General features: G+C 33.3%; 1 pseudogene; it reads right to left on the bottom strand.

The window, feature by feature from the left end:
• Positions 1–5,517: 5,517 nt before the first annotated feature.
• Positions 5,518–5,966, bottom strand: LOC141503446 (protein cornichon homolog 1 pseudogene; annotated as a pseudogene).
• Positions 5,967–9,293: the final 3,327 nt, after the last annotated feature.

Below are 9,293 nucleotides of genomic sequence, written 5' to 3'. Positions count from 1 at the left end.
CTTATCCATTAAAGGGAAGTGGATCACATAATGAACTAAAAAATAGAATCAGTGACTTCCAGAACCCAGATGGCTGCCTGAAGATAGCATACACCCAGAGCTTTTCCCTATACTACATTAATGAAACCTCTACATATATATTAAAGCTACAGATACTAGCAAAACAAGAGCAAAATAAGTCTTCAGTTTTAGACATCATCAATCATCTTCAGTGAAGGACTGTCTCTTCAGAGAAAAAGGTGAAATATAGCCCAACTATTCAGGAAGGTAAGAAACCAGTAGGAGGCTGATAGCCACAACAAAGTACAGGTCCTGGCACCTAGGCAATTGTCCAGGTCCTGTCTCAGATAGAGAGCATCTCAGGTTCCAGCTTAGCTACATAGCAGGCCAGCAGGAGAAGATCCAATCCCAGACAAAGTCTGAGCCTTGGGAACCCTGCAACAAGAAATAGGACTGGGTAGGGAGCAAACTTCTGCATAAACAATGCCTGGGCTGCATAGACAATACCTTGGAAAGTGACAAACCAGGGACCAGATCCCAGTCCCAGCATACAAAGCTCAGGGCTGTACTCCCTATATCCTAGAAACCAAATTTAAATATCAAAATGAGCAAAAAAAAATCATAGAAAGCTACTATTCAGATTAAAATGCCAACTCCTAAGAAGAATGTCAAATTATCTCCATGATATTTCTCAAAGGAGTTTATGAGTTGGACAAAATTGGAAAACTCTGGAAAGAGGTTAAAAGAATTTAAAAAGCAAAGGAGAGAAAGAAAAATACAAATAAGAAATGAGAGCCATGAAGGAGAATGATGTCCAATTGACTGAAGAAATCAACTCCTTTAAAAGAAAAAAATGACTAGGTAGAAAAAGAATGTTAGTTATAAAAAAGAACAATTTAGCAACTGGAAAAGGAATGCAACTTATTAAAAAATAATATCAACTGGGAAGGCAATGCAATTCCTCACAAAGTAGAATTAAACAATTGGAAATGGAAACACAAAACCCAACTGAAGAAAGTAAAATGCTAAAAATTAGATGTGGACAAATAGAAACTAATGACTAATAATTATGAGACAAAAGATTCCATCAACCAAAATCAAAAGTCTGAAAAGTTTAAAGAAAATATAAAGTATTTTTAGAAACACAAACAACTTGGGAAGTAGATTTATACATACAGATCATCAAAAGCCTAGACCAAAAAAAAAAGAGCCTGCAAAACTATCTTTCAGGAAATTATCACCTAAAAGTTGCCTAAAATATTCAGTCAGGGTAACAATGCAATCCTTGGAAGATTATACAGACTACCTCAAGAAAGAGATCCCAGAATAAAAACTCCAGGGACTATCATAGCCCAATTCCATAATTCTCAACTAAAGTAGAAAATACTGCAATGAGCCAAAAGGAAGCAGGTTAAATACAAAGCAAGCATAATCAGAATTCCACAGGACTTATTATCTTCAACATTAAAGAATCAGATGACCTAAAATATGATATTTAGGAGGGCAAGGAACATAGGATTACAATCAATAATTGACTACTTTTCAAAATTCAACATGTTTTATCAGAGAAAATGATGCATTTCCAATGAAAGTTAGGGATTCCAAAATTTCCTGATAAAAAGACCAGAACTGAATGGAAAAAACTGATCTTTAAAGACAAGATTAAAGAGATTGATTAAAAAACAAATGGAAAGAGAGGGGAAAAAACAAAACTGGTTAAGAATATTACATTCTATACATTTCTACAAGGGAAGATAGTACTCTTAACTCTTGAGGATTGTATTTCTCTTAGCACAATTTAAAGGGATAAATATAGTTGAAGGAATTATTCTTAAAAATATGGGTATAAATGAGATATAAAGTGATGTTGATTATGAGAGTGGTATTTCTTAAAGAGACAGAGGGAGGGTGAATGCTTAGATGCTCTATATATAATTAAAACATTTAGTGACTTTACTAGATACTTAAGTTAAAAGAAGGGTTATAGTACAATGGGAACAGAGGATGGGAGTTTTCTTGGAAGTTTAGACATAAATAGATAAGGAAGTGATCTTGAATTATTTCATATTTTAGTTAACCAGGGTTATAATACCATAGCTAGAGTGCTAAGGGAGCAGAATGTACTCAATATTTTGGTTTGGCAGGGGTGTAGGTTTATGTTTGGAATACTATAAATACCAAGTAAGTGATTGTACTTAGAGTGATTAGATTTGAAAAGATCATAAAGTGATTTTTCTTTGCAAGATGCTTTGACTACAAAAGAAGGAAGTTTACTTGGGGGGCAGGGTAATGGTATAAATATAAGTGTAAATGATTCATGAAATAATTTAACATTCCATTATACTTTAGCTATAAGGATTTTGTGTACGTGGAACATACTGGAAAGAGATGGAGGAATAAAGGAATTATAATTTCATGGTATTTATGTGATTTATGATTCTTGAAAAGTATATTTCTTTTTGTTTTTTGGTTTTTGCAAGGCAAATTGGGTTAAGTGGCTTGCCCAAGGCCACACAGCTAGGTAATTATTAAGTACCTGAGACCAGATTTGAACCCAGGTACTCCTGACTCCAGGGCTGGTGCTTTATCCATTATGCCACCTAGATGCCCCTAAAGTATATTTCCTATAAGACAGAAGAAGGAAAGGTACTTAGTGACTTTGAGGCAATGATGCTTATCAACCAATCAAGCAATCGATCAACCTTTAGGAATGGTATTTCTATCAGGAAAAATATAAAAGAGCATATTTAGACAAAAGGGGTTGGTTGTCCATAGAAGACAAGGTTAAAATAATAGACATTAAACAGAAGACCTATAGCAGGAGAAGGCAAGGTTTTAGTATATAAATAAAATCCTTTGAAGGCACAAGGAAATATTATAATTGAGGAAAAGAAGGAAGGTCATGAACAATGAGTAAATCCCAGATTTGGTCTAGAGAAGGAATAACATACATTCCCAATTGGGTTTAAAATCTATCCTAGTCTACAGGGAAGTGGGGTGGGTAGGGGAGGGAAAGAAACAGGAAAAACAACTTTTTATAAAGGAAATTAAAGGTAAAAGTAAAAGTAAAGTTAAAGTTAAAATGTAAAAGAAAAGTTAAAGTGGAAAGGGAGTAAAAAATTGATAAGGAAGCATAAGAGGAAAGGAAAGGTTTAAACAGGGAAAGATATCATGGAGGGAAATACATATTTAGTAATCGTAATTGTAAATGTGAATGGAATGAGCTCTCCCATAAAATGCAAGAAGATAGAATGGATTAAAAAGAAAAGAATCCTACACTATGTAATTTGTAAGAAATACATTTGAAGCAGAGAAATACAGATGGGGAAAGAGAAAAGACTGGAAAAAAATATAATGTTTCAGAGAAAGTTAAAAAAAATCTGTAGCAATCCTGATCTTAGACAAAACAAAAGCAAAAATAGATTTTGCAATTAGGGATAATGAAAGAAAGAAGTTATATCTTCTTAAATGGCAACATAGGCAATGAAGTTATATCATCATTAAATATAAATATACCAAATGGTATGTCATTCACATTCTTAGAGGAGAAACAGAATGAATTACAATGACATATAGATGGCAAAACCTTTATAGTGGGGGACCTTTATCTCCCTCTATCAGAATTAGATGAAAATGACTTTACAGGCCCTAATGCTGAGTGAAAGGAGAAGAGCCAACAGAAGAATGTACACATCAACAACATTATGAGATGAACTGTCTTGAGGGAAGCTACTCTTCTCAACAGTTCAGAGAGCTGGGACAACTCTATTTGACTGGTTATGGACTTTATTATCCCCAACCAGAGGAAGAAAAACAAAACAAAACAATCCTTCCAGATAAGATGAACACTTTATAAAAATTATCATTATGTATTTCTTTCCCATAATACTAATTCCTCCTGCCAAAAATTTACAAACTTGAAAATATGTTTAATAAAATATCTATAAAATGATAATCTCACTATTCCCTCACAAGTGTAGTGGAGTGGGAAGGGAAGGTGGAGAGAAATTTTGTAACTTGGAACTATACATAACAAATGGATGAAAATAAATAAACAAACAAACAAACAAATAAATAAATAAATAAATCTAAAATTAGAAAAATACATAAATCTAAGCACAAACTAAGCAAGAAGGAAATTAAGAAGACAAATAAAATTTTGGAAAACTTAGATATGATAGACTTCTAAAGAAAACCAATTAGTGTTAAAAGTGATTATGACTTTATCTTTGCAGTGCAAGGCAACTATGCTAAAATTGACCTTGTACTAGGACATAAAACCTTACTATCAAATGATGTAGAAAGACAGAAATAATAGATATATCCTTTTCTGATTGTAATGCAACAAATTTGCATGTAAAATTGAACCTTGGATGAAGGAAAGACAAATACAATAATTAATTGCAAACTAAATAGCCTAATTTTAAAGAAGGAGTGGATCAAAGAACAAATTATAGAAATATTCAGTCCTTTCAACCAAGGAAATGACAACAAGGAAACATTATACCAATATTTGTGGGATAAAGCCATACCAGTTTTTAGGGGAAATTTTATATCTATCTCTAAATGGTTATATGAATAAAAGCGAAAACTAGGAGATTCTTGAATTAGGTATGCAACTTTAAAAACTAGAAAATGAACAAATTAAAGATTCCCAATTCAAGTCCAAATCAGAAATTCTGAAAAGTAAAGAACAGCTTAATAAAATTGAAAGCAAGAAACCAATAAGCTCATAAATAAAACTTTGAGTTGATTTTTGTCAAATAAATAAATGAATAAACTGCTACAAATGAAATCATTTTAAATTACTTCAAATGCATTCCAAGACAATCTAATGTATTAATAGGTTCACTTATGTTTAAGAATTAAAGTATATGAATTTAATGGAAATAATGTGGAAAATTCCTAGATCATGCAAAATATAGTGCTAATGTACAAATATTAAAAAATAATTCATCCTCCTTATTTCAGCAAATATGTCCATTTCATATATATATATATATATATATATATATATATATATATATGTATATGTATATGTATATTCTACATGATATGAAGAAACCTATGTGGCTTCCCACAAGTTCAAATATACAATGTTTTCATTCCTTCAAAAGCACTTGATCTCAATAACTAGTTTATAAAAAGTCATTATTTCAATAAAACCAAAATAAGCTACAAAACAAAAACTTACATCAGACTTAGGAAAGTCAGTAATTAATACAATTATTCAGAAAATATCTCTTCCTAAAGACTATGATTACAAATCTGCCAATACTAGACATAATCCTTTGATGTTCACATATATGTAATTCCATTTAATTTCTTTTTCTGAGGATAACTTAATGAAACAGTCCTTCCACAAATAAAAAAGTGGAAACAGTTTAAAATAAGGAGCCTGTTTTTTCTTTAAATAAATTAATCTTAGAAACAGGTTCTTGTTGATATAATCCTTTCACAATTTTTGGATTTTTCATGCACTTAACTGGATTAAGTCTAATGCATATCATCTTAAGATCACACCAAAATATAAATCATGCCATAAAAGTAAAAAAAAAAAAAAACAATGATCATAGGTAAAAAGTTAATTTGCACCATCTTCTTTTTTTCTCACAGTATACTAAAATATCTGCATTCATGAGGGTTGTAGTATCATGGAATCCTGGTCCACTCATCACTAGTTTACTCATATTCCTCCAAAAATGATTTGTCAAGAGTGGTATGTGGAGACCCAGTGTAAGGCACTTTGCTGCACAGAAACAAGACACAGAAGAAAGCATGAATGAGATATTCTGGAAGTACAAGAGGATTAAATATATTACATACATTGGTTTACAGAATTTTTCTAGTCAGTCTGAAGACTGACTAAATCAAATGCTATAATGTAGCAGATAGTAAAGAAGATGAACCCACCAATGAGTTGCAAGCACCAGCATGCAGCAGAAGACAGAGAATGTGAATGTCATGGCCCAGTGGAAAGATAAAAATGGTCACCATGAGCAAAGCAGGGATCAATGCAGCAAAATATTTTTCACATCTAAACAATTTGAAAAGCTTCTTTTGCCCATTGTTAAGTTGAATTAATATAATAAAAATGACAATTCTATTCAAATTAAATTATGTATTCAGAGCCATACCAAACAAACTACCAAAATACTATTTTTATGGACCTAGAAATCATTTGACTGGAGCAACAAAAGTTCAAGAGTATCATTGGAGACAATTTTTTTTAAAAAAATGCAAAGGAAGGTTGCCCACCTATATCCAATCTAAAACTATGCTACAACTTGGTAGTTATTAAAAATGCCTGGTACAAGTTACGAAACAGAGCAATGGAGGGTGAGGCAGCTAAGTGACGCAGTGGATAGAGCACCAGTCCTAGAGTCAGAAAGACCTAAGGTCAAATTCAGTCTCAGACACTTAATGATTACCTAGCTGTGAGAACTTGGGCAAGTCACTTAACCCAATTGCTTTGCAAAATAAACAAAAAAGGAAATAGAGTAATGGATCAGTGGATTAGAATAGGCACAAAAGTTACAGCAATAGATGACTATAATAATCTATTTTTTGACAAACACAAAGAAATTAACTACTGGGATAATAACTAACCATGCAACAAAAAATGCTGGGAAAATTGACAAATTGTATAGTAAAACCTTGGCAAAGCCCCACATCCCACTCTTCATACCAAAATGAAGTCAAAATAAATATAGGATTTAGACATAAAGGAAAATATAATAGACCAATTACTAGATCAAAAATGTATGTATGTCAGATCTATGGAAAGGGGAGAAGTTTATGAAGAAATAGGTAATATAATACATTACAAATTGCAATATGAATGATTTTGACTATATTACATTAAAAAGTTTTTGCTGTAATAATCTCAATGAAGCCAAGATTACAAGAAAATTGGGAAACAATTTTCACAGCTAGTTCTGATAAAAGTCCCATTTCTAAAATATATAGAGAATTGAACCAAATTCATAATGCTACAACTGAAACATTTTAAAATATGTACAGATAACTTTCAAATAAAGAAATTAAAGCTATATATAATCATATGAAAAAATTGCTTAAAATCATTTTTGATGAGAGAAATGGAAATTAAAACAACCATGAAGTTTCACCTCATACCTATCAGATTTGCTAAGATTACAAAAATGAAAATGATTAATGTTGGAGAGGTTGAAGCAACATTGGAGCATTGATGCACTATTGGTGGAATAGTGAACTAATGAAACCATTCTGGAGAGCAATATGGAGCTATGCCCCCAAAGCGGTAAAGCTAATCATACCTTTGGTTTAGCAATACAAATATTAACCAATATCCAAAAGATATAAAGATGGCAAAAATCTTATATGTTTAAAAATTTTTATAGAATTTTTTTTTGTGGCAATTGAGAAGATACCCATCAATTGGATAATGGCTGAACAAGTTTACGGTACATGAATATGGAATATTATGGTTTTATAAGAAACCATGAATGGGACTTCCAGCCAAAATGGCAGAGAGAAGACAGAGTTCTAAAAGCTCCTGATCTTTCCCCATCTATGATAAGAAACAAAGCTCTTAACAGAAATCCGATCCACAAAACTCAGAAAGAAAATCCAGGAGAAAGAACATCTATCTCAGGATTTCTTTTTCTGTCCTGGGTGATTCCTGGAGAAGAAGGCAGATCAGATGCAGATCAGACTGATAAGCAGCCATGTTGGAGCCCTGGGAGCCTGAGGGCCTAAGAGCCATACCTGGTTAGAGACTGATTGACCACACAAGCTTGGGTCAACTAGGGAACAGTGGTATTTTTGTTGGCTCTGACCCTCTGGAACATGCCAACAGGGCTGTGGGGCAGAGTTCTGGTGCAGGAGAGCTGTGGACATCATCCCTACGCTCCTCTGGTCTGAGGAAGTCTGAGTGGATGCCTGCATTGCAGTTGAGGAAAGTTCCAAGAACAAACACAATTACATTACAGACTACTTCTGCCCCAGGCACAGGTGTGTGAACAGAAGAACCAGCCCAGCTGACAATAGGGAGAGGGATGACCTCAACTCGGGGTAGACCCCACCACTGATTGAAGAAAAAACTATTTAACAACTTCAATCATGCCCTTCAGGCTAAGGGAGAAGGCATCAATCAAGGTCACAGACACTCCAGAAAAAGAAACAAGCACCTCCTTCTGGACCACTGGAGTTATTGCACTCAGTGAGTAAAGCCTTTAAGGATCCCAACACTAAACCTCTGTGAACCAGCCCCTCCCCAACTCAAGGTCTTAGCAAAATGAAGAAAGCTCAATGGAAAGGTGAATCCATGCAAAAATTCATGGAAGGAAAAGACCCTAACTCAGAGAGACCTAGAAACTCTGAGGACAATATGATCTGGTCCCCAGCACAGAAAAACTTCCTTGAAGAAATAAGGAAGGAGTTTAAAAATCAATTGCAAAATTTGGGAGAGTCAATTAACACCTTGCAACAAAAAAATAAATCATTGGAAAATACAAATGGATTAATACAAAATGAGAATAATTCTCTCAGAACCTCAGTTGGACAAATATAAAATGAGAAAAAATCTCTCGGATCATCAATTGGACAAATACAAAAGGAGAATAATTATCTCAGATCCTCAATCAGGCAAATGCAAAAAGAAAATAATTCTCTCAAAAGTTCAATTGGTCAAATGGAAAGCACTTTCAAAAGTAGAATTGACCAGTTGGAAAAGGAATTGCAAAAGGTAAATGAAGAAAACTCCCCTCTTAAAAAAATGGAGTCTGCGGAAACTAATGACTTCATGAGACAGCAAGATATATGAAAGTAAAAAAAAAATAGAAAAATAAAGAAGAAAATGTAAAATACCTCATAAGCAAAACCATTGACCTCAAAAATAGATTGAGAAAGGGCAACCTGAGAATTATTGGATTTTCTGTAAACACTGAAGAGAAAAAAAAGCATGAACTTAATATTACAGGATCTAGTAATGGAAAATTTCCCTGATATCATGGAACCAGAGGACAAAATAATTTTTGAAAGAATGCACCATTCCCCTCCAGAAAGAGATTCTAAAATGAAAACACCAAAGAATGTTGTGGCCAAATTCCAGAACTATCAGATAAAAGAGAAAATCCTGCAATCAGCCAGAAAAAAAACAACTTAAATACCAAGGAGCCACAGTAAGGATTATGCAGGACCTGACTGTATCAACATTAAGGGATGGAAGGGTCTGTAATGAAATATTCTGAAGAGGAAGGGAGTTTGGAATGCAGCCAGGAATCTATTATCCTGCAAAGCTGAGTCTTCTT

This window comes from Macrotis lagotis, chromosome X (assembly GCF_037893015.1).
Source record: "Macrotis lagotis isolate mMagLag1 chromosome X, bilby.v1.9.chrom.fasta, whole genome shotgun sequence".
In the NCBI taxonomy this organism is placed as follows: domain Eukaryota; kingdom Metazoa; phylum Chordata; class Mammalia; order Peramelemorphia; family Peramelidae; genus Macrotis; species Macrotis lagotis.
Note: the sequence above shows the minus strand (reverse complement) of the source record. Positions and strands in the feature narration are given on the sequence as shown.